At 38.1% G+C, this 23,537-nt stretch overlaps 1 protein-coding gene across 6 annotated transcripts in view; it reads left to right on the forward strand.

The window, feature by feature from the left end:
* The window catches only part of NAALADL2 (N-acetylated alpha-linked acidic dipeptidase like 2), a 1,274,580-nt gene that overhangs the window by 1,203,710 nt on the left and 47,333 nt on the right, over positions 1 to 23,537 (forward strand). The gene's annotated exons all lie outside the window — the stretch shown is intronic.

Consider the following 23,537-nt stretch of genomic DNA (forward strand, 5'->3'; position numbering starts at 1 on the left):
CTATATCTATGATACTAGTTGGGCTTCCCAGATGACGCTAGTGATAAAGAACCTGCCTGCCAATGCAGGAGACATAAGAGACAACGGTTTGATCCCTAGGTTGGGAAGATTCGCTGGAGAGAGAATGGCTGCTCACTTCAGTATTCTTGCCTAGAGAATTCCATGGACAGAGGAGCCTGGTGGGCAGTCCATGGGGTTGCAAAGAGTCAGACATGATGGAAGTGACTTAACAGAGCACAGCACGTGATACTAGTTAGCTGTATCATCTAAAAAATGACTAAGAATTTTTACATTAAATTCAATGTGAATCAAATGTGATATAGCTACTGAAAAACTAAATGTGTTGTAGGTTGTATTGGGAGAAATACTGAATCAGTAGATAAGCCTATGTTTTTATCCTTAGTCTATGTTTACAACTTTGTGTTTAATTCTAGAAACTATTTACATTTTAAGAGGGAATTAAATATGTTTAATAACTGACTCAGTGGCATGAATTTGTGCAAAGTCCCAGAGATAACGGAGGACAAAGGAGCTTGGTGTGCTATAGCCCATGGGGTTGCAAAGAGTTGGACATGACTTAGTGGCTGAACAACAACAGCAAAATATTCAGGTGGGAGATGAATTTATAGGAAAGTTGCAACAACCAGATTATGAGACATATTTGGTTAGAGGGCCACAGTAGAGTGATTTCTGAAAATATTTTCACAATTTTAACAAATACTTTAATAAAACATTGTCATATTCAATTTAATGTCTTAGAGGATCACACAAGCACATACTTGTTTTTCTGGTTCTCAGAAATAGAAATGAAACAGAGTAAGTAGAGTTTCAAAAAATAAAACATTTTAATTTTTTTTTAAATTGGTAACATTCATTGACTACTTAATATATCTTGGATACTATGTTAAACCCATTCCATGCATTAACTAATTTAATCCTGGCAAAAGGGTCAATGGATCAGATATTCTTAGGGTGTCCATTTTACAGATGAGGAAACTGGGCTCAAAAATGCTAAATGTCATGCTAAATGATTTGCCAAAATAGTAAAGTAGACTTGAGAATATCCTGTCTCTCACTTTACTAATAAAATATCTTTTTTTTTTTTAATTTTACTTTATATTGGAGAATAGTTGATTAACAAAGTGTTAGTTTCAGGTGTACATCAAATTGATTCAATCATATTTCAGTCACATCTTTTCCAAACTCTTTCGCACTTAGGTTGTTAGAGAGTATTGAGCATCATGACCTAGGCTATATAGTTTGTTTGGTAAATAAGTTAATTTGTATCATTTTTTTTAGATCCCACATTTAAGTGATATAATAGATATATGTCCTTGTCTGACATTTCAGTGAGTATGATAATCTCCAGATACATCCATGTTGCTACAAATGGCATTATTTCATTCTTTTTAATGGCTAAGAAATATTCTATTGTACTTATGAACCACATCTTCTTTTTCTATTACTCTGTCAATGGACATTTAGGAGGCTTCCATGTCTTGGCTATTGTAAACAACACTGCAATGAACATGGGGTGCATGTATCCTTTCGAATCATGGTTTCTTCCAGATATATATGTTCAGGAGTGGGACTGCTGGATCATATGCTGGATCTATTTTCAGTTTCTTAAGGAACCTTCATATGGTTCTCTATAGTGTCTGAACCAATTTTCATTCCCACCAAGAGTGCAGGAGGGCTCCCTTTTCTCCACATCTTCTCCAGCATCGACTGCTTGTAGATGTTTTGATGATGGCCATCTGACCCATGTGAGGTGATATCTCATTGTAGTTTTGATCTGCAGATCTCATTATAGTTTTTATTTGTGTTTTTTTTTTTATTATTTCATTTTATTTTTTTTAATTTTACAGTATTGTATTGGTTTTGCCACATATCAACATGAATCCACCACAGGTATACAAGTGTTCCCCATCCTGAACCCTCATCCCTCCTCCATCCCCATACCATCTCTCTGGGTCATCCCAGTGTACCAGCCCCAAGCATCCAGTATCGTTCATCAAACTTGGACCGGCGACTCATTCATATATGATATTATACATGTTTCAATGCCATTCTCCCAAATCATCCCACCCTCTCCCTCTCCCACAGAGTCCAAAAGACTGTTCTATACATCAGTGTCTCTTTTGCTGTCTCATATGGAGAAGGCAATGGCACCCCACTCCAGTACTCTTGCCTGGAAAATCCCATGGACAGAGGAGCCTGGTAGGCTGCAGTCCATGGGGTGTCTAGGAGTTGGACACGACTGAGCGACTTCACTTTCACTTTTCACTTTCATGCATTGGAGAAGGAAATGGCAACCCACTCCAGTGTTCTTGCCTGGAGAATCCCAGGGACGGGGGAGCCTGGTGGGCTGCCATCTATGGGTTCGCACAGAGTCGGACATGACTGAAGTGACTTAGCTTAGCTTAGCTTAGCTTATACAGGGTTATTGTTACCATCTTTCTAAATTCCATATATATGTGTTAGTATACTGTATTGGTGTTTTTCTTTCTGGCTTACTTCACTCTGTATAATAGGCTCCAGTTTCATCCACCTCATTAGAACTGATTCAAATGTATTCTTTTTAATGGCTGAGTAATACTCCATTGTGTATATGTACCACAGCTTTCTTATCCACTCATCTGCTGATGGACATCTAGGTTGCTTCCATGTCCTGGCTATTATAAACAGTGCTGCGATGAACATTGGAGTACACATGTCTCTTTCAATTCTGATTTGTGGATAAATTGAAAAAGCCCTGCAACCCTGGGATACCACTTGATCATGGTGTGTAACAGTTTTAACATATTGTTGGATTCAGTTTGCTAGTATTTTGTTGAGGATTTTTACATGTATATTCATCAGTGATATTAACCTGTACTTTTCTGTGGCATCTTTGTCTGGCTTTGGTATCAGAGTGATGGTAGCCTCACAAAATGTGTTTGGAAGTGTTCCTTCCTCTGAAATATTTTGAAATACGTCAGAAAATTAGGTGTTAGCTTCAGAAGGATAGGTGCTAACTCTCCTCTAAGTGTTTGGCAGGACTTACCTGTGAAGCCCTCTGATCCTGGACTTTTGTTTCTTGGGAGATTTTTTTTTTTTGTAATGTTCCCTGAACTCTATTATGATAACTTCTTTACAAATGTTTATCCCCGAACTTTCTCCTTGAAACACATTAGTTATGAGTATAAAAACATACATTTATACCAAGTTCAGTTGTGGGGCTTTTGGTTTTGAGCTGTTGTTGCTGTTCAGTCACTGCAAGTTGTGTCACTCTCTGCAACCCCACAGACTGCAGCATATCAGGCCTCCCTGTCCTTCACCTTCTCCCAGAGTCTGCCTAAGTTCACATCCATTGAATTGGTGATGCCATCCAACTATCTCATCCTCAGTCACCTGTTCTCTTTCTGCCTTCAATCTTTCCAAGCATCAGGGTCTTTTCCAGTGAATCAGCTCTTCACATCAGGTGGCCAAAGTATTGGAGCTTCAGCTTTAGCATCAAACATTCCAATGAATATTCAGGGTTGATTTCCTTTAGGATTGACTGATTTGATCTCCTTGCAGTCTTAGGGACTCTCAAGAATCTTCTCCAGCACCAGAGTTTGAAGGCATCAATTCTTTGGTGCTCTGCTTTCCTTATGATCCAACTCTCACATCTGTACATGACTACTGGAAAGACCATGGCCTTGGCTATATGGACCTTTGTTGGCACAGTGGGTTTTTTTTTGCTTTTTAATATGCTGTCTAGGTTTGTCATAGCTTTTCTTCCCAGGAGCAGGTGTCTTTTAATTTCATGGCTGTAATCATTTCTACAGTGATTTTAGAGCCCAAAAGAGGAAATACGTTACTGCTTCTACCTTTTCCCCTTCTGTTTGCCATGAAGTGATAGGGCTGGATGCCATGATCTTAGTTTGTTTTTCTTTTTAATACTGAGTTTTAAGCCAGTGTTTTCACTCATCTTTCACCCTCATCAAGGGGCTCCTAGTTCCCCTTTGTTTTTTGCCATTAAACTGGTATTATCTGCATATCTTAGGTTGTTGATATTTCTCCCAGCAATCTTGATTCCAAATTGTAACTCATCCATCCTGGCATTTCCCATGATGTGCTCCCATAAGTTCAATAAACAGGGTGACAATGAACAGCCTTGTCATACTCCTTTCTCAATTTTGAACCAATCAGTTGTTCCAAATACAGTTCTAACTGTTGCTTCTAGATTCATATACAGGATTCTCAGGAGACAGGTAAGACGATCTGGTATTCCCATCTTTGAGCTGTACATTATATAATTTAGAATCAGTGACTCTTTGCTTGTAATAAAATGCTAGCAAGTTGATCTTTAAAATTTTTGGCATCTTGAAATTGAAAATGGATTAATTGTGTCTACCTGGACCTCAAAGGAAAAAGCAGAAGAAACGCTGGTGCTTGTTTCAGTTTTTTCACAGTACAGTATATACTCCTGTGTACACTCCAGTACTCATCTGCTGTACAGTCCAAGTACACATCTGGAGCACATCTGTATCACCTGTACATTGTATACAGTCCCATGTACAGTAGTGTACAGCCAGTGTACATCAGGTACAGTCCATGCACATCCAATGTATACTGTATACAGTCAGTGTATAGTACAGTGTACAGCCAGTGTACATTGTGCATTCTAGTGTACAGTCCAGTAAACACTCCAGTGCACATCTGTACAGTCCAAGTGCACAGTTGGATACAGCTAGAACACATCTGGAACACATCTGGAGAATCAGATATACAGGCCAAGTGCACAGCGGGAACACAGCTGAAAAATATCTGGAGCATAGCTGAACACATTTGGAGAATGATATTCAGGCCAAATGCATAGCTGGGTGCATCTGGGACACATGTGGGCACATCTGGTGTCCAGTCCACCATATGTCCAGTGTACAGTTGAGTGTACACCAGTGTACAGTGCTGTATACTCCAGTGTATGGCCAGTGTACACAGTGCAGTGTAGTGTGCAGTGTACATTCCACTGTATGTTCAATGTACGGTGCAATGTATGGCCAGTGCATGTCCAGTGTCTGTCTCTTCTCCAGGTCCATAAAATCCTATGAATGGCTTTAGAGTCATTCTTAGAAGAAATGGCAAGAAAACAGATAGTCAAGATATTCAAAGAAGGAAGGATAAAAGGAATAAAATTTAAGTGAACTGAAAACTGGATTGCTTGACACTGAATTCGGGTCAGTAATGTGCCAGAGCTCTCTTGTTCTGGCTCCCACAAGCAACATTAAAAATATCAGGAATTTTGCCAGCTGATTGTCAAGCCCTTTGTAGCTTGAAATTAGCAAGCACTACACATCAGGACTTTTGGTTATCAGGAAGTCTATGTTTGAGTGGACAATTGATATCCCTGATTATGGTACAGTCAGTCCAAGCTCATGTCCATGCAACAGGTGATGCCACTGAAACTCTTGCATGCCAGTGTCTGGCAGTTCATGTCCTAAATATTTCCCTGGTGTGTTCCTTTTCTCTCATCCTGCCATCTCTGTCTTAGTTCCTATCTTGATGGTCTCTGTCCTAGATGACTGCTGTTGCCTCCTGGCCAACTCCACCACTGGAACAGTATTATTTTTAAATCTACCATTAGAAGGACTTCCCTGGAGGTCCAGTGGCTAAGACTTCACACTCCCACTGCAGGTGTGCAGGTTCGACTCCTGGTCAGGAAACTAAGATCCTACATGCTTCAATGTGTCTCATGATTTCCTAAAGTTCATCAGGGTGGACTGGGCTCCCCTGGGATGCATGGAGCCTCTGCGGCTCATTCTGCATCTTGTTCCTGGGTAGCAGAAGCAGAAGCTGTCACTGGGCCATTGGGTCACCATGAGCACAAGTGGGGAGGCTCGTTAATCTACTCTTTACCTCTCAGTTGCCATGAACAGAAAGCAGTGATACTCTAATGTGTGCTTCCTGATTTCTGAGGCCTCAGAACCATATCCAGTTTTTCCTGCCTGACGCTCTCAGAGGTTCTTCAGGATTGTTGTAGACTGAGGTCCCAAAACCTGTCTGTGCTGTACTGGAGTTCCTTATACCTCTAGGAGCTCCACTAGCTTCCCACGGTAACTAAAGGAGAAAACTGGCAATATAAGATCTCTACCTTCAAGGAGTTTAATTCAAGAGGTAAAATATATAAATCATAATAAATTTCCAGAATACTTATTCAAAGTACTCAATGAATGCTACAGGTAAGGTGTGCTGTTGGGATTCACAGAAGAGAGAAATTACCTTGTGGCAGTCAGAAACTTTACAGAGGAAGGGAAAAATTTATCTGGTCTTCAAGGAATGGTAGGATACCCAGTAAATTTGGGAGTGCTATAGACTGAATGTTTGTGTCCTCCCAAAATTTGTATGTTGAGACCTATGATAATGTTTGGAGATGGGGTTTTTAGGAGATAATTAGGTCATGAGGACACTCATAAGTGGGATTAGCATCCTTACAAAAGAAACCTCCTTCACTCATACTGCTATGTGAAAAGTCATCTATAGTTCACAAAGCAACCCCTAACCAGACATGGAATCTGCCAGCACCTTGATCTTGGACTTCTCAGCCTCCAGAACTGCGGGAAATAATATTTGTGGTGTTTATAACTCACTCAGTATATAGTGTTCTGTTGTAGCAGTCCAAACTAACTAACACAGGGAGCATTACCAGGGAAGGATAACGTAAATAGAGGGATGCAAAGGAGAAGTTGTATGTGGTGTGCTGGGGAGTGAAGCACAGAAAGTGGAGTCTTCTGAATTGTTATTGGTTCATGATTATGGAAAGGTAGGAAGGAACCAAGTGATAGAGTTCCATGCATGCTCTGTTGAGAGCTTTGGGCTTGATTTTTTTACACAAAAGACGCTATTAACAAACCTGTGTTAACTTACCTGGTCTTCCAAATAAGCTGCCCGGGAGCTGGGAAGTCAGGGAAACAGTGGATTTAAGAAATGCATGAAATGGTGAGAATATGATTTGGCATGTTGTTGTCAGGAATGAAAAGCAAATCCAATTTGGGAGATGGTTTTAAGGAAGAATGGGAAAATTTAACCAACTAGTGGCTGTGGGAATTTTATTTTAGGGTTCACATGGAGCTAGGCAGATGAACCAGGATTGAGTAGTAAAAAGAATCTCCTCTCTGCCCATTTCTCCAGCCAGTTAGTTAAGACACTCAATATCTTTGCTCTCCATGTAATTGTATGGAAATCTGTTAAGAAAAGTAACCTCCAAAGTCCTTTTCCTCTAAAAATCTGATTTAATGCACATTCACTGCATTAACCCTCCCAAACTCTACAGTCAAGGGGAATCCTACTAATCCTGGGAAAGAGATATAAGAAAGAGCACAACGATAGACTGTAGTGGTGTAATGAAAAGGTGCTGAGAGCTCCAGAGCTACTGGGATTGGTCGGCAAAGGGGAGCAGACACAATGATGCATATGATCAGGGACTATCTAAGGAAAGTGTGTTGAAACTACAAAACATTGCAAAAATACTACTACCATCAAAATTCAGCAATTCAAGACCTAACTTGTTGCCCCTGAGTAGGGAGGAGATAATGTATTTTCTTAAGAATTCTGAATCTCCTCTCTCCCTCCTTCTTTTATTATAGTTCTAATATGAACTGCTTTCCTGCTCCAGGGAACTGGCATGTCTGCAGATGATATATTGTGGCATCTGTGTTTTGTTGTTGGATTCCTTTTAGCTCCCTATAGTTCTCAGCAAAGGTGGACTAAGCAGTATGATCCAGTAATCTATTCATTCTCCAATAAAATATATATTTATTAAAAATAGAGCAGTTTTATGTTTAGAGGAAAATTGAGCAGAAAGGACAGAGTTCTCATACAATCCTTCATAGGCAAAAACAGTTCCCTCAGCTCCCAACACATAGTTCCCTATTATTAACATCTTATAGCAGTATAGTACAATTGTCACAGTTGATGAGCCAATGTTGATGTATTATTAACTAAAGTTCATAGTTTATATTAGGATTCATTTTTGTTTGTTCTTTACATTCTATGGATTTTGACAAATGTTTAATGGCACACAGCCACCATTTCAGTATCATACAGAATAGTTTCTTTGCCCTAAAAAAATCTGTGTTCCACCTATCCCTCCCTCCACCTCTGACCATCCCTGATCTTTTTACTGTCTCCAAGTCATATAGTTAGAATCATACAGCATGTAACCTTCTCATTTAGGCCTCTTCATTAAGCTGTATGAATTTGTTTCTTCCATATTAATTTCTCTTTATCACTGAACAGTATTCCATTGACAGATGTGCTAGTTTATTTATCCATACACCAATTGGAGGACATTTTAGTTGCTTTCAAATTTTCACAGTTATAAACTAAGCTGTAATGTATATCTGTGGGCAGGTTCTTGTGCAGATATACATTTTCAACTCATTTGGGTAAATACCAAGAAGGACAACTGCTGGATCATAAGATAAGCCTATGTATAGTTTGGCAAGAAACTGCCAAACTGCCTTCCACACTGGCTGTACCATTTTGCATTCCCACTGGCAATAAGGATGACTTTTGGTTGCTCCACTTCCTCATTAGCATTTGCTGTTGTCAGTATTGTGAAGTTCATTCACTTCAAGAGATGGGTAATGTTATCCCACTGTGTTCAACTGAAATTCTCTAATGACATATGATGTTGAGCATCATTTTATATATTTACTTTCTATCTGTATACCTTCTTCAGTGAGGTGTTTATTCATATCTTTTCCCTATCTCTTGACTTATATGTTTCCTTACTGTTGAGTTTTTAAGATTTCTTTTTATATTTTAGATGCCAAAACTTTATCAGGTATGAATGCTGCAAATATTTTTTTAAGAGTGACTGTTGCAGAGCAGAAGTTTTAAATTTTAATGAAATCTAATGTATCAATTTTTTTTCATTGATTATTCTTTTGGTATTATATCTAACAGCCCGTCATCAAACCCAGGGTCAGACCTAGATTTTTCTCCTATGTTGTCTTCTAGGTATTTTATTGTTTGGTGTTTTATATTTAAATGGACCTGCACTAATCCATTTCCAATTAATTTTTGTGAAAGATATAAGGTCACTGTCTAGATTCATTATTTTTGCACGTGGATATCTTGTGCCAGCACTATTTGTAGAAAAAAAACTATTCTTTCCCATTGAATTGCCTTTCTTCTTTTGCCATACAATTTTGGATTATCTCTTGGGTAAAGACATAGGAGTGAAATTGCTAATCCTATGATGAAACAGGAAGGCTCAAGAGGGGTGAAATTCCCTTCCCCAAGTTGCAATAATATCACAGTACTTACCCTTTGACAAAATCTTGCACCCTGACAAACTTTTTGGTCTGGAGATTGGGGCTTTTTGATAGAGAAGATTCTGGAGGCTTTCCTGATATTTAACTTTTTCCTGCCACAACCATCAGGGGATTTTTCTCAACTTCTTACATGATTTAGAATACCTCTACTGGAGATGGAGACAAGATGATGGGGTAGAAAGACAAGAGCTCACCTCATTTTTATGGAAACAGGAGAATAACTAACTGCTGAACAACCATCAGGAAAATAAAGGTTGGAACCTACCAAAAAGATATCCTATATTCAACAACAGGCAGCCATAACAAGTCGGTAGGAGAGGAGTAACTGCAATCAAATCAAATCTCATACTCACCAGGTGGGTGATGAACAAACTGGAAAATACTTATACCACAGAAGTTCTCCCACAGAAGTGAAAGTTCTGAGCTCCGTGTCAGGTTCCATGGCTTAGGATCTGGCAATGGGAAAAGAAGCCCCCAGAGAATTTGGCTTTAAATACCAGTGGAATTTGATCACAGGAACTCCACAGGACTGGGGGAAGCAGAAACTCCTCTTTTGGGGGGTCCACACAAAGTCTCATGCACATAAGAATCCAGGGGAAAAGAAGTAACCTCATATGAGCATGGGCCAGACCTACCTGCTAGTACTGGAGGATCTCCTGCGGAGGCACAGGGTGTTAAATCTCACCAACTTTGCATTATAGGGGTCCCAAAGGAGAAAGGACCTGAGAAAATATTTGAAGAGATTATAACTGAAAAGTCCCCAGCATGGGATGGGAAATAGTCAACTAAATCCAGGAAGCACAGAGTCCCAGCCAGGATAAATACAAGAAGGAACATGCCTAGATGCACAGTAATCAAACTGGCAAAAACTAAAGGCAGGGCTACTGCCTTAGCCCCCGTGGGGCTGACCAACATCCAACAGCTGGTCAACAAGGATCAGTAGTGGGACAACCGGGCACTGGGCATGTCATCCAGCTATGTAGAATGGCTGAAGGGCATGTCCCTGCTACTTAGGACCTGGCAAAATGTAGTCCACTGGAGAAAGGAAAGGCAAACCAATTCACAATTCTTGCCTTGAGAACCCCTTGTACAGTATGAAAAGGCAAAAAGATATGACACTGAAAAAAGAACCTCCTCTCCCTGCCCAGGTCAGTAGGTATCTGATATGCTACAGAGGAAGAGCAGAGAAATAGCTTCAGAAAGAATGAAAAGGCTGAGCCAAAGCAGAAAGGATGCCCACTTGTGGATATGTCTGGTGGTGAAAGTACAGTTTGATACTGTAAAGAACAGTATTGTATAGGAACCTGGAATGTTAGGTCCATGAATCAAGCTAAACTGGATTGTGGTCAAACAGATAGCAAGAGTGAACATTGATATTTTAGTAAACTAAAATGGACAGGAATGGGTGAGTTTAATTCAGAAGACCATTATATCCACTACTGTGGGAAAGAATCCCTTAGAAGAAATGGAGTAGCCCTCGTAGTCAATGGAAGAGTCTGAAATACAGTACTTGGGTGCAATCTGAAAAATGACAGAATGATCTCTGCTCATTTCCAAGGCAAACCATTCAATATCACAGTAATCCAAGTCTATACCTCAACCACTAATGCCAAAGAAGCTAAAGTTGAATGATTCCATAAAGACTTACAAGACCTCCTAGAATTAACACCAAAACAAATATGTCTTTTTCATTATAGGGGATTGAAATACAAAAGAAGGGAGTCAAGAGATACTTGGAGTAACAGGAAACGTTGACCTTGGAGTACAAAATGAAGCAGGGCAAAAGCTAACAGATTTTTGTCAAGAGAGTGCACTGGTCATAGCAATCATCCTCTTCCAACAACACAAGAGAAGACTCTACACATAGACGTCACCAGATGGTCAATATCAGAATCAGACCGATAACATGTTTTGCAGCTAAGAATGAAGAAGCCCTTACAGTCAGCAAAAACAAGACTTGGAGCTGACTTACATCATCTGCTCCTTATTGCAAAATTCAGGCTCAAATTGAAGAAAGTAGGGAAAACCACTAGTCCATCAGGTATGACCTGAATCAAATCCCATATGATTATCAGTGGAAGTGACAAATTGATTCAAGAGACTAGATCTGGTAGACAGAGTGCCTGAAGAACTATGGACAGAGGTACATACCATTGTACAGGAGGCAGTTACTAAAATCCTACCCAAGAAAAAGAAATGCAAGAAGGCAAAGTGGTTTTCTAGGAGGCCTTTCAAATATCCAAGAAAATAAGAGAAGTGAAAGGCAAAGGTGAAAAGGAACTACATAACCAATCGATGCAAAATTCCAAAGAATGGTAAGGAGGCTTCTTAAGTGAACAATGCAAAGAAATAGAAGAAAACAATAGAATGGGAAAGACTAGAGATCACTTTAAGAAAATTAGAGATGCTAAGGGAACATTTCATGCAAAGATGGGCACAAAAAAGAACAGAAGCTGTGTGGACCTAACAAGCAGAAGAGATTAAGAAGAGGTGGCAAGAATACACAGAACTGTACAAAAAAAGGTCTTAATGACCCACATAACCATGATGGTGTGATCATTCACCTAGAGCCAGACATCCTGGAATGTGAAGTCAGATAGGCCTTAGGAAGCATCACTATGAACAAAGCTAGTGGTGGTGATGGAATTCCAGTTGAGCTATTTCAAATCCTAAAAGATGATGCTGTGAAAGTGCTGCACTCAATATGCCAGCAAATTTGGAAAACTCAGCAGTGGCCACTAAACTGGAAAAAGACAGTTTTCATTCCAGTCTCAAAGAAGGGCAATTCCAATGAATGTCCAAAGTACCACACAAATGTACTCATTTCATATGCTAGCAAGCAAATGCTCAGAATCCTTCAGGTTAGACTTCAACAATATGTGAACCAAGAACTTTCAGATATACAGTCTGTGTTTAGAAAAGGCAGAAGAACCAGAGATCAAATTGCCAACATCCATTGGATCAGAGAAAAAGCAAGAGAATTAAAAAAAAAAAAAGACCCACTTCTTCTTCACTGACTATGCTAAAGCCTTTGACTGTGTGGATCACAACAAACTGGAAAATTCTTCAAGAGATGAGAATACCAGACCACTCTACCTGTCTCCTGAGAAACCTGTATGCAGGTCAAGAAGCAACAGTTAGAACCATATGTGGAACGACAGACTGGTTCAAAATTTGGATAGCAGTATGTCAAGGCTGTATTTTGTCACCTTGCTTATTTAACTTCTATGCAGAGTACATCATGAGAAATGCAGGGCTGGATGATGCACAAGCAGGAATCAAGATTGCCAGGAGAAATATCAATAACCTCAGATATGCAGATGATACCACCCTAATGGCAGAAAGTGAAGAGGAACAGTAGAAACTCTTGATGAAAGTGAAAGAGGAGAGTGAAAAAGCTGGCTTAAAACTCAACATTCAAAAAACTAAGATCATGGCATCTGGTCCCATCACTTCAAATAGAGGGGAAAATAGAAGGGGAAAAGTGGAAACATTGACTAATTTTATTTTTTGGGACTCCAAAATCACAGTGGAGGGTGACTACAGCCATGAAATTAAAACACACTTGCTTCTTGGAAAAAAGGTATGACAAACCTAGGCAGAGTATTAAAGAGCAGAAGCATCACTTAGTCAAAGCTATGGTTTTTCCAGTAGTCATGTATGGATATGAGAGTTGGACTATAAAGAAAGCTGGGCATCGAAGAGTTGATGCTTTTGAACTGTGGTGTTGGAGAAAACTCTTGAGAGTCCCTTGGACTGCAAAGAGATCCAACCAGTCAATCCTAAAGGAAATCAGTCCTGAATATTCATTGGAAGGACTGATGCTGAAGCTGAAACTCCAATACTTTGGCCATGTGATGTGAAGAACTGACTCATTTGAAAAGACCCTGATGCTGGGAAAGATTGAAGGTGGGAGGAGAAGGGGACGACAGAGGATGAGATGGTTGGATGGCATCACCAACTCAATGGACATGAGTTTGGGTAAACTCTGGGAGTTGGTGATGAACAGGGAGGCCTGGCATGCTGCAGTCCATGGGGTCACAAAGAGTTAAACACGATAGAGTGACTTAACTGAGTAAACATTGCTCCCAGCAAAAATATGATTGGCAAACATTTTCTATTAATTGGCAATTCCAATATATGAGTACAAAATATATCATCATGACCTTACATTCCATTATCCCAATTCATACACTGGATAAATCATCTACATAAAATTCTGTGTGTAGTCTTTCTACACACTTAAGGAGACAGCACTTAAGTAGTAAAGTTACTAAAGGTTTCCCTCTCTCCCTCCCCATTATGTGTTACACACACACACACACACACACACACACAGACATACACACACACACACTCTTGACTGCACTACTAATAGGGATTAGGTGGTATTATCAGGTTATTTTACCAAAGGATAGGAAATTTGGTGTTGCTCTGGTGAGGAGAAGCAGAGATCCCCCACTGCATTTGTATTGCACTGGTTTTGATTTGAGGGTATGGGGAACTGAGAAGGAAGCCAACAGGAGCCAGTGTTCAATGCTGGCTGCTAAACAGAAATAGGATTAGGAAAGTGAACATCCTCAAGCACCACCATTCAAAATAAATTAAAGGCTAATTATTACCTTTAAAGCAAAACTATTGGTTTGCTGCAGTATTGTCCTATTGTTCTTTCTAAATACATGGTATTTCAGTTACACCCTGGTGAAGTAATCCGTTGCTGTTCAGTTGCTAAGTCATGTCCCACTCTTTGCAACCCCCTGGATTATAGCCCACCAGGCTCCTCTGTCCATGGGGTTTTTCCAGTATAGAATACTGGAGTGGGTTGTCATTTCCTTCTCCAGAGGATCCTCCCACACCAGGGATTGAACGTGTGTCTCCTGCATTGGCAGGTGGATTCTTTATCACTGAGGCACCTGGGAAGCCCCTATATAGTCTCTTAGGAGCTATCTAAGCAACTACCTTTATAATAATGCTTTAAGAAGATGCCTCTGAGTTCCAAACAATGGTTTTAATCAGGAGTTTTGGGAACGCACCCATTTGAAATTTGAATGCCAGCCTGTGCATGTGTGTAGGTCTCTGGCTTTGTGTCCTTCTGAAAGCAGCTTCATAATAAAAGAAATCCTTTCCAAGCTAGCCAGAATGGTCTTGTAGAAAGTTCAGAGGACAGTTTCAAGTCAATCCATGCCAAGATAATTTTTGTTAGCATCCTTGAAAGCAGGAAAACAGCAATGTAAATGTCAAGATGCTTCTGTCTTGAGCCAAGAATAAACAGAGCAATCAATCCATTAAAAGTACTTTTCAAACACATAAGCTCCCAAAACTTTGCTTTTGAAAGATAGTAGAACTGGCCTACACTTAGGCAATCAATGACAGTAGACAAAACTATTAAAACACAGTTTTCCAGGGACTCTATGATCAGGTTTTCAGCTACATGCTCCAGACATACATTTGATTTTAGGAATTTTAAGACACCGAGACCCAACCCCATCCGCCCTCAAATATTTCAGGATAACAGTGATCTCATTACACAGTTTTCATGGTGTTTTAATTAGAGTTATATAAGTACTAACAGAACCTTATGTTCAGTGTTTGATTGGGATAATAACCACTTTGTTCCAGTTGTACTTTTTCTTTCAGCAAGGTGTGGGTGGTATGAATGGAGCTAAAATCCCACTATTGTTTCTCTTGTCATTAATTCTATCAGCAATTCCTCTGATTTTTTTAGACTATGAGAAAAATAACTAGTGATTAAGAATTACCATAATGCTTTTAAAATATTTATAATAGCAGCTACTTGCACACAGAATCTATATATGAATACACTTTTATAATCTACACAATGTAAAATTACCAAAAGAGGGTTGAAGACCTGATCATTATATACATCCCCTTTTACCCTTTCATGAATAAATATATGTAATAGTTTGGTAATTATGTATCCTTTTCATATTTTTAAAGTTTCTACTGAAAAGAGTAAAAAAATTTAAAAAAGACTCCCACATTTTAAAAGAACCAAATTAACATACTGAAATGACAGTCTTTTTTTTACCCCCCAATAACTCATTTTGTTATTATTAAAACAAAAAGCGTATCCCATTGTGACAGATAATGTTCACTACAATTTGATTAGCCATTGAACATTGCTTAAAAAATTTCAATTGACAATGACTACGTTATCAGGCTAATTAGTCTGAGATCCAGCCTGTTAGTTTCAAAATAGAAATCTATGTGTGCTCAACTGTTGGGATTTTTATACAAATATCTCTTTCAGGTTTGAGATTTTATTCCATCTAAAGTGAGAAAAATTTACTGGTGTCATATTTTACAAGTCAAGACACATTGCCTTAGGTGTCTCAGGGTGAGCTGTGACTTTATGGTGCATTTAATAACATTAAGACTAGTAGTAATTATAGTACTTTTCACAGAGAAGGATTTACTTTGTACCAGGCACTATGCTGAACATTTTCATATATATATCTGTAACACTTCTAACAAAATTGCAAGATTGGTCTCATTGTCCCCTTTATATGGTTAAGAAAACTGAAGCATAGGAAAAGTTAATGGGTGGCAGAAAAGGGATTTGAACCTGGCTTGTTTTGTCAAAAAGCATTGATCTGTCTACTAGATAGTACTGCATATATTTGATCCAAATTATACCTGGTGTGCTCAGAAGTCACTAATAAATTTAGTTAGATTCTAGTGCAAATGTAGCCGTGTATGAAATAGGTCCAATTTGCATAAAGACTTGAGTTTCATTTGTCCTACATTTGCAGAATTATATCCTCTAACCCTGATGGTTGTCAAAGGACAATTGTTAAGCACCAAATTATCCCTAGTTCTGGGTGTGGGGGGTGGGGGTGGGGGTGAGGGGTGGGGAAGATGCCCTATTGTCCAAGTAAATCAAGTTATCTTGACCCAAAATATTGACTAAACTTTCATGTTTTCATAAACTTTAGATGCAATTAAAAGAGGGACTTCTCTCTGCTAATGTCATAGTTAGAAATGTTTTTATATAAATAATAGTATAAAATAGAGGAGGTATCACTAGAATAGGAATTTAGAGATATGGGTTTAGATCTAAAAGGTCCGCTAATCAAATAATCCTATAAGTCACTTAAATTTCCATGACATTCATTTTTTAATCAATTAAGTAAGAAAAAAAACTATCTAAGATAATGGAAATATTAGTTGAGAAAGTATAACATTCTGATTAAAAAAAATAATTTTTGAAATAATTATTTGACTGAGGGAAAAAACAAAATCTAGATTCTTTAAGAAACCCTGTTAAATGTTTTGACACTTCCTTCTCTCTCCTTAATCATATCACATATTTTATCTATCATCAGTACAACATATCTTAACATTCATAGGCATACATTTCTTGCTGATTTAATATGATTCAAGGAAAATAATGATTCAATAAAAGGCAGAAGAACCAGAGATCAACATCCTTTGGATCACAATGAAAGCAAGAGAATTCCAGAAAAAAAGTCTACTTCTGCTTCATTGACTAAGCTAAAGCCTTTGACTATGTGGATTACAACAAACTGTGGAAAATTCTTAAAGAGATGGGAATACTAGACCACCTTACCCGTCTCCTGAGAACCTGTATGCAGGTCAAGAAGCAACAATTAAAACCAGATGGAAAAATGGACTGGTTCCAAATTAGTAAAGGAGTATGTCAAGGCTGTATATTGTCACCCTGCTTATGTAACTGATATGCAGAGTACATCATGTGAAGTGCCAGGCTGCATGGATCATAATCTGGAATCAGGATGGCCAGGAGAAATATCAATAACCTCAGGTATGCAGATGATACAACCCTAATGGCAGAAAGTGAAGAGGAGCTAAAGAGCCTCTTGATGAAGGTGAAAGAGGAGAGAGAAAAAGTTGGCTTAAAACTTAACATTAAAAAAACTAAGATCATGGCATCTGGTTCCAACACTTCATGGCAAATAGATAGGTAAACAATGGTAACAGTGACAGACTTTATTTTCTTGAGCTCCAAAATCACTACAGATGGTGACTGCAGCCATAAAATTAAAAGATACTTGCTCCTTGGAAGAAAAGCTATGACAATCCTAGACAGAGTATTAAAAAGCAAATACATGAGTTTACCAACAAAGGTCCATCTAGTCAAAGCTATGGTTTTTCCAGTAGTCATATATGGATGTGAGAGTTGGACCAAAGAAGGCTGAGCACTAAAGAATTGATGCCTTTGAACTGTGGTGCTAGAGGAGACTCTTGAGAGTCCCTTGAGTAGCAAGGAGATCAAGTCAATCCTAAAGGAAATCAACCCTGAATATTTGTTGGAAGGACTGATTCTGAAGCTCCAAAACTTTGGTCACCTGATGTGAAGAGCCATCACTGTAAAAGACCTGATGCTGGGAAAGATTGAGGGCAGGAGGAGGAGGGGGTGACAGAGGATAAGATGGTTGGATGGCATCATCAACTCAATGGACATGAGTTTGAGCAAACTCTGGGAGACAGTGAAACCTGATGTGCTGCAGTCCATGGTGTCACAGATATTTGGACACAACTGAGAAAGTGAACAACAATAAGGAAAATTAAGAGAGAGGATTGTGGTTGATATTTTCTTTGTACCCACTGAAACACTAAACACTTTATTTTGCTACACAATGAAACTAAAATACTTGATTGCTCTATAGATCATATTTTTAGTAGGTCAAATGCTCAGGGATCATATTGCCAATAACTAGATTATTAGTAACAACATTTATTTTTTTATAGCAAGTATATCTTTATATCACACATACACACAAAATATGGAGCAGGTACAGCATAATGAGAAGCACATATAGAAACAAGTGAGAGCCTATTGACATGATTCTGTAAAGCACATATTTATTCCTGTATGCAATTCCAGTGGCATCTTTTGTTCAAATGAAAGCCTACATGAGTTACTCTAGTTGAGGTGGGGGAGAGACACAAAAGATCCCCCTTCCCCACGGTCACCTCAAGTGTCTTCATGAGTTTGCCAACCACTGCCTTTAGTGGGCTGCTTACCCAGTTTGCTCACTAAGGTTGCCAAACTACAACATTTTTAACTAAAGAAGAAAAAAAAGCTGGGGGAGTATTGTGAATTTATAGCCATACTGAGATGACATCAACTTGAAAATATATAAGATTTATAAGGATAAAATGAGAATTACTCATCCTAGTGTCTCCAATGAGAACTAAATATAATATATAATTTGATAGATGATTGGTGTAACCCTAATTAGACAATACAACAAACCCTCAGATTACATATGGTGGGATTCTAGCACTTCCTTGCAATCTATGTTTATTAGACAAGTTTCACTGAGGAAACTGGAAGGCAATGTAGGGATTCAAAGTAGGAATAGTCTGAATAGAGAGAATTTGAGGTTTGTGTGTCCATTGGAAGTGCTGGAGATATAAAGGTCAAGGAAGTTTCCGTTGTGATGTATGAAATCAAGAATTATTAGAACTGAAAGAAGACCTTCAATGACAGTCCAGGTGCTTGCAGCTTTCAAGCAGGTGGTTTTTAGGAGCTCTCTGGGAAACTCTGTGAATCTTATATCTGCCATCTGCCTGCCTGCAACCATTGTTAGAAAGTATAGCTTCACTTCATCTTCTGCCTTCCAAACCTTGTGATGATAGACTTAACTAGGTATCCTTTTCTGTGCCATGAGAGCATTTGTTGACCCCTTTATTCAGAAAAATCAACTTGGTCCTTTATGCTGTTCTCTCCAGATCGTAAGCGAGCTGGGATCTGGGTTATTCTGCAATTGGTGATGATGGTCACGATGGAGGTATAGCCCAGATTTTATTGGGAGTGTTCAATGTATAATACATTTTTCTGTCAAGCAGAGATTATAAAGACTCAAGGATACTGCCTATAAGTATTGTAAAAATTAAAGTCAGGCATTTAATATACTTGGTGCCTGTATCTGATCTTCAAAACAACACACATAATAACTGTTGGAACTAGGAGTTTTACCCATGACTTTCTGGCTTTAAAACACTTCCTCTTTTACTCTGACATACTCTCCCAGAGCATTTATAGAAAATTCAGTTTCACCTCTGGCTCTCTCAGTACATGGTTACTGATTTTTCAGTCACTCATCCAGGTAGATATTTTCCCCATTTTGCAGATAAGGACCCTAATGTTCAGAAAATTAAAAATTTTCCCAAAGTTAACAGAGATGGTAAATGCCACAGATTGGTAAATTATAAAATCTAGTTGCAGCCTTTCTAAATTTTATTTTTAAATTAAATTCATCACCATATTTGTAGTAGCCTCACAGAAAATAAAATGGAGATTAAAGAAAAAAAAGTCCAAGTGAATAAAATAATCCTGTCTCAACCCAATAAAGAGAAGCAAAAACAGAATATATATTATCTCATGAAAAATAGACAATTAATCCTTTGTCACTACTCAGACCTCAGTTGTAAGACTGATGCCTATGGGTTCGGTGAAACTTTGTTTCTTGTATTTCATTTGATTCTTGTGTTAATTTTACTGTTTTTCTTATCTGTGAGCTAGAAATCCATGCCACTTTTTCAAAGTACTTACCTAGGATTACTGCTGGTTTCGTTGCATTTATTAATTCAGCAAATGCTTAGTGTCCACCCAATGGCAGAACTCTGCCAGGTAGTCAGAATACAGGGCTCAGAAATATAAATATTGACCTTACCTTGTGGAATTTGCCCTTTAGTGGGGAGAAAGAAAATAAGCAAACAACAAAATAAATATGTAATTATAAACTTTATAAGTGTTTAGCAGAAACACAAAGTTTTATAAGTGTCTAACAGAAACAGGACTTTTTCTCTTAAGGTATCCAAATGGCTTGGGAGAGAGAAACTTGGGTTTAGATTAGAAATAGATGAGGGCCTAGAATCATGAAGAAGGAGGTTAGATGTTATTTTCATTATATTTTAATCTGATTCTAAGCAGAGGGTAATAATTTTATTTATTTATTCATTCATCCATCCATTTGTTCATCCATCCATCCTTGTCTGCTATGTGAAAAAGAAATTGTAGAAGTAATGAAAGAGTGGGGAGATTTAAAATGATGTGATACAAAAATAAACTCGAAATGGCTTAAAAGCTTAAATATAAGACATGACAATATAAAACTCCTAGAAAAGAACATAGGCAATTATTCCAATGCAATAGAAATAAAAGCAAAATAAGTATAAGGAACCTAATTAAGTTCAAAAGCTTTTGTTCAGCAAGAGAAAACATAAACAAAACCAAAAGACAACCCATAGACGGGTAGAAAATATTTGCAAATGACACAACTGGCAAGAGATTAATTTCCAAAATTTAAAACCAGCTCATGCAGCTCAATATCAAAACAAACAAACAAACAAATAGAAGACGGGCAGAATAGAGCACATACAGGTGGCCAAGAGGCACATTAAAAGATGCTCAGCATCGCTAATCATTATAGAAATGCAAATCAAAGCTACACTGAAGTTGTTAGCTCATACTTGTGAGAATGGCCATCATCAAAAATCTACAAATTCTGGATAGAGTACAGAGAAAAGGGACTCCTCCTATACTGTTGTTGGGAATGTCTACTGGTACAGCTACAATGGAAAATAGTATGGAGATTCCTCGAACAACTAAAAGTAGAGCTACCATATGATCCAGCAATCCCATTCCTGGGAGTACATCTGGACAAACCTATAATTAACCTCCAATAGCTTTGTTTGTAGTAATGCTTACTAAGGCCCACTTGACTTCATATTCCAGGATGTCTGGCTGTAGATTGAGTGTTCACACCATTGTGGTTATCTGGATCATTAAGACCTTTTTTTGTATGGTTCTTCTGTGTATTCTTGCCACCTCTTCTTAATATCTTCTGCTTAGGTCCATACCTTTTGTGTCCTTTATTGAGCCCATTTTGCATGAAATATTCCCTTGATATCTCTAATTTTCTTAAAGAAATCTCTAGTCTTTCCCATTGTATTGTTTTCTTCTTGTTCTTTGTATTGTTCACTTATTACAAGGCTTTCTTATCTCTCCTCTCTATTCTTTGGAACTCTGCAATCAGATGGGTATATATTTCCTTATCTCCTTTGCCTTTTGCTTCTCTTCCTTTCTTAGCTATTTTTGAGGCCTCTTCAGACAATCATTTTGCCTTTTTGCATTTCTTTTTCTTGGTGATGGTTTTGTCACCACCTCCTGAGAGTGTTACAAACCTTCGTCCACAGTTCTTCACACACTCTATCAGATCAAATCCTTTGAGTCTATTTCTCATTCCACTGTATAATCATAAGGCATTTGATTTAGGTCATGCCTGAATGGCCTAGTGGTGTTTCCTACTTTCTTCAATATAAGCCTGAATTTTGCAGTAAGGAGCTCATGATTTGAGCCACAGTCAGGTCCTGGTCTTGTTTCTGCTAACTGTATAGACCTTCCCCATCTTTGACTGTAAAGAGTATAATCAATCTGATTTCAGTATCTGGTGATGTACATATATAAAGTCAACCGACCTTGGTTATATTACTATCATGCAAATATAGATGCATTTTACATAAGGGACTCGAGTGACTGTTGGTACTTGTGAGGGATACTGGATATCCCATGGATATCCAGGGATGACTGTACATAAATAGAGAAAGTCACCAAAATTTATGAGATGAATGAATTAAATGCTAATCACACAATTTTTGATTAAGTAGAGGAAATTTCATTAGTTTAGAAATATCTCAAACATAAAACACTAATGAGTTGAGGTCACTGAAATCTGACAAAACCTACTCTAAATTTGATGCAAAATTAATCAAAGGTTTGAAGAAATCTGACTTCAAGGGTTATCAAAACTTTCACTTGTGACTTATAGTAATAAATATATAGACAGGAAAGCAAACATTTTCTGAAATAAACTGAAAGAAAGGTATTCATCTATCTCCAGAAATTAATCTAGAAAAGCATTTTCGTATTTTTCTAAATTCTTAATGTTAATTCTGGAATAATTTTCTCTTTATCCATTCAATATTCTAAGTTATGACCAACCTGGATAGCATATTAAAAAGCAGAGATATTACTTTGCCAACAAAGGTCCATCTAGTCAAGGCTATGGTTTTTCCTGTGGTCATGTATGGATGTAAGAGTTGGACTGTGAAGAAAGCTGAGTGCCAAAGAATTGATGCTTTTGAACTGTGGTGTTGGAGAAGACTCTTGCGAGTCCCTTGGACTGCAAGGAGATCCAACCAGTCCATTCTAAAGGAGACGAGGCCTGGGTGTTCATTGGAAAGACTGATGCTGAGGCTGAAACTCCAATACTTTGGCCACCTCATGAGAAGAGTTGACTCATTAGAAAAGACCCTGATGCTGGGACGGATTGGGGACAGGAGGATAAGGGGACAACAGAGGATGAGATGGCTGGAGGGCATCACCGACTCGATGCACATGAGTTTGAATGAACTCCAGGAGTTGGTGTTGGATAGGGATAGGAGTTGGATAGGGATGCCTGGCATGCTGCAATTCATGGGGTCGCAAAGAGTAGGACACGACTGAGTGACTGAACTGAACTGAACTAATTCTACTTTAGAAAGGAAAAACTGGCACTATGAACCAGCTTTTTGAAAATGTCTACCATTTTTTCAGAACTTTCTATTTAATTTCCCAGTTAATAGTTAAGAAAAGGAGATAATTGAGAACAAAGAGAATTTCCAGCAAATTGCAGACAAGATATTAATATTTAGAGCATATATTATTTTCTTTGCTCCTTAACTTTTGTATTTGACAAGGCTGTATTTTATTGGATTTGAATGATACTATGTAAAGCTAGATTGAGATAGCATATCTTCCAAACTCCCTGGTGGAGCATATGTAAGCTTTGATTAGAAAATAAGACCTACTATAATTAGGAATAAAAGAAAAAAAATTGGAGACACTTTAACTGGCACATATGAAGGCTGTTCCTTCCAAAAATATTTGGCCCTGCTTCCTTCCATTTCACATTATTGTATAAAGAGCAGAATATTATTTACATGTAATTATTTCTGGGTGAGGAAGAGAAGGTAAGGTGAATTTTTATTCTATATTAGGATTAGCCAAATATAAGCAGGCAGATACAAACAGAATTTCTTCCCAATATTAATTAATCATTTAAAGTGCTTACCACAAGTATTCTTACCTTGTCAGTCATAGTATTTGAGCTGAAATCAGCACAACCTCTATTAGAAAACAGAAACTCATCTAGTCCACATCATAATGGTTAAAATCTTTTG

The sequence above is a fragment of the Bos grunniens genome, chromosome 1, assembly GCF_055505025.1.
Source record: "Bos grunniens cultivar Pamir isolate PY7600 chromosome 1, Bosgru_T2T1.0, whole genome shotgun sequence".
Lineage (NCBI taxonomy): Eukaryota > Metazoa > Chordata > Mammalia > Artiodactyla > Bovidae > Bos > Bos grunniens.